Raw genomic sequence first — 3,416 nt, forward strand, 5'->3', positions numbered from 1 at the left:
GCCTAATTACTTATTATCTGATGCATCGTGTCTGTCTTTCAACCAAAAAATTATAAAGCATGCTAAAAGGTTAGAAAAAAACACAATCTGAAGAGCTATACCAAGCAACTGAACCAGACTAAGATCTGGCAGGAGTGCTGGAATGATCAGACCAGAAAATTAAAACAACTACGTTTAACATGCTGAGGGCTCTAATGGAAAAAAATAGACAACATTCAAGAACAGATAGGTAATATAAGCAGAGAGATGGGAACTCTTAAGATCTGAAATGCTAGAAATAAAAACACTCTCACAGAAGTGAATGCCTTTGATGGGCTTATCATTAGTCTACTTGGCCAAGAAAAGAAACAGCCTGATAATATGTCAATAGAAACTTCCCAAACTGAAATGCAAAGAGAAAAAGGAATGAAAAAAAATTGGGACAGAATATCTAAGAACTGGAGAACAATATAAAAAGTGTCATGTGGCCAGGTGTGGTGGCTCACGCCTGTAATCCCAGCACTTTGGGAGGCCGAGGCAGGTGGATCACAAGGTCAGGAGATTGAGACCAGCCTGGCTAACACAGTGAAACTCCATCTCTACTAAAAAATACAAAAATCAGCTGGGTGTGGTGGCAGGCACCTGTAGTCCCAGCTACTTGGTAGGCTGAGGGAGGAGAATGCTGTGAACCTGGGAGGCAGAGCTTGCAGTGAGCTGAGATCATGCCACTGCACTCCAGCCTGGGCGACACAGCGAGACTCCGTCTCAAAAAAAAAAAAAAAAATTCAGTATACTAGAAATAGAGGGGAACTTCATCAATCAGATAGAGAATATCTACAAAAAACCTACATCATACTTAATGATGAGAGACTATATGCTTTCACCCTAGGTCAGGAGCAAGGCAAAGATGTTTACTCTCATGTTCCTATTTAATATCATACCAGAATCTTAGCTATTAAGACCAGATAAGGAAATGCAGCTTTATACAGATTGGGAAGGAGGAATAAAACTATCTTTGTTCACAGTCAACATGATTGTCTATATAGAAACACATACAAAAAGTCTCCTGAAACTAATAAACAATCACTGCAAGATCACAGGATACAAGGTTAATGTACAAAAGTCAATTGCTTTCCTATATACCAGCAATGAACAATTGGAATTTGAAATTTTTAAAAAGTATATATCTTGAAGGCAGGGAAGATTGGGAATTTTATGAATGAAGAATTGGCAGGAGAGTGGGCTAAAGAGGTAAAATGAGGCTACACTGTGAAGAACCAAGGAAAATACTGGGGTCTGTTTTTTTTAGAAAATTCACAATTTGGCTGGGCGCAGTGGCTCACGCCTGTAAACCCAGCACTTTGGAAGGCCGAGGCGGGTGGATCAGCTGAGATCGGGAGTTCAAGACCGGCCTGACCAACATGGAGAAACCCTGTCTCTACTGAAAATACAAAATTAGCCGGGGTGGTGGTGTATGCCTATAATCCCAGCTACTCAGGAGGCTGAGGCAGGAGAATCGCTTGAACCCGGGAGGTGGAGGTTGCTGTGAGCCAAGGTTGTGCCATGGCACTCCAGCCTGGGCAACAAGAGCGAAACTACGTATCAAAAAAAAAAAAAAAAAATTTACAATTTAACTCATGGTACACGGTGTACAGGATGGACTGGAGAGAAGGCAAGAGAAGCTGGAGACTAGAGGCAGGAAGGTTAGTTTAGAGGGTATGAACATGATTTGCCAAAGAGATAATAAGGTTTGGACTACATTTATGCCAGCAAAGAGGAAAGGAGAGATTAATTCATTCAATAAACGATTGAGTAGGTACCTACTAAGTGTCAGGCATTGTTGTAGACACTGGGAATACAGCAGCAAACAAAATAGATCACCCCTTGGGGCTTTCAAGTGGAGTATTGTTGACAGAGTGGGTGAAATTGGATATCGGGGAAAAGGAAAAAGTTGCGATGAGGCAATTCAGGGGTCATTGGTACCTGGATTTCTCACCTTGAAAAACTAAGTGATATCATTGGACCTGTTGGGTAGACAAGGTCTAGGGGACATCCAGATGGACTCGTTCTCACAGCTAGCAAGAGAGACATTCTGAAGATCAATAGTAAGGGAGAAACTGGAAGTACAGACTTTGGGGTCCTAAGAGGTAGTTGTAACCATGGGAGTAGATTATACTATCTAAGAACATGAGATGTGAAAGGAGTGGACCCAAGCTAGAACCCTGCAAAGCACCTGCATCTGTAGAGTAAGTGGAGGAAGGGGCAGAGTGCTTGAATTTGTTGAGTGCCTACCAAGTTCCAGGTGCTTTGACATTTTGTCTCACTGAGATTTCACAATAAATATATAAGATAAATAGTTTTGCCCCTTACTTCCCCACCCCCCCCCCCAAAAAAAGAAATGGAATCAGAAGTGTAGGAGGAGAACTAGGGGAAATTAGGAAGTGAAATTTTCATCAGGGCAAAATGATGCTGATGGATCAAATGGGATAAGAAATGTGAAAAAAATCATTTTACACCTTTATCCATCAATATTTAACCAAAATTGTGTCATTGAATTTGATCATTGACATTTTCTTACTCTGATATCTCATATTCAAAAGGGAAAGAAAATCAACAACACAATAAATAACCCCCTCAGGAATGCAGTGGAAAAGCAAGGCTTGGTATGTTGTTTTGCATAAAATCTTGCTTTGCCAGCATTAATACTAACAGATAGCATGAGAAGAAGCAAAAGTGTTGGCTAAATGTACCATAACTTCCTTGGAATAGTTATCTGTAGTCTATTTTTTTTTTCTCTCATCTAAAGTTCTTAGACGAAAGAGAGCTGGGTTACTGTGGAACAAAATCTCCTGCTCAGAAACCAAAGTATGAGGCCTGGTGCAGCGGCTCACACCTGTAGTTCCATCCCCTTGGGAGGCTGAGATGGGAGGCTTGCTAGAGGCCTGGAGTTCAAGGCCAGCCTGGGCAACATAGAAAGACCCCCAAGTCTAGACCGGACATGGTGGCTTATGCCTGTAATCCCAGCACTTTGGGAGGCCGAGGCGGGTGGATCACGAGGTCAGGAGTTTGAGAACAGCCTGGCCAAGATGGTGAAACCCCGTCTCTCCTAAAACTACAAAAATTAGCTGGGCGAGGTGGCGGGCACCTGCAATCCCAGCTACTCGGGAGACTGAGGCAGGAGAATCGCTTGTACCCAGGAGGTGGTGATTGCAGTAAGCTGAGATTGCACCACTGCATTCCAGCCTGGGTGACAAAGCGAGACTCCATCTCAAAAAAAAAAAAAAAAAAAAAATAAAAAGACCCCCAACTCTGTTTAAAAAAAAAAAAAGAAAAGAAAAGAAAAAAGAAACCAAAGTATAAAAACAAAATTATGAGACTGACCCTTGGAATTAACTAGTGAAAAAGACATTTTAAGGGGAGCAAAAAGGCATGAAGAA

The sequence above is a fragment of the Papio anubis genome, chromosome 3 (assembly GCF_008728515.1).
Source record: "Papio anubis isolate 15944 chromosome 3, Panubis1.0, whole genome shotgun sequence".
In the NCBI taxonomy this organism is placed as follows: Eukaryota; Metazoa; Chordata; class Mammalia; order Primates; family Cercopithecidae; genus Papio; species Papio anubis.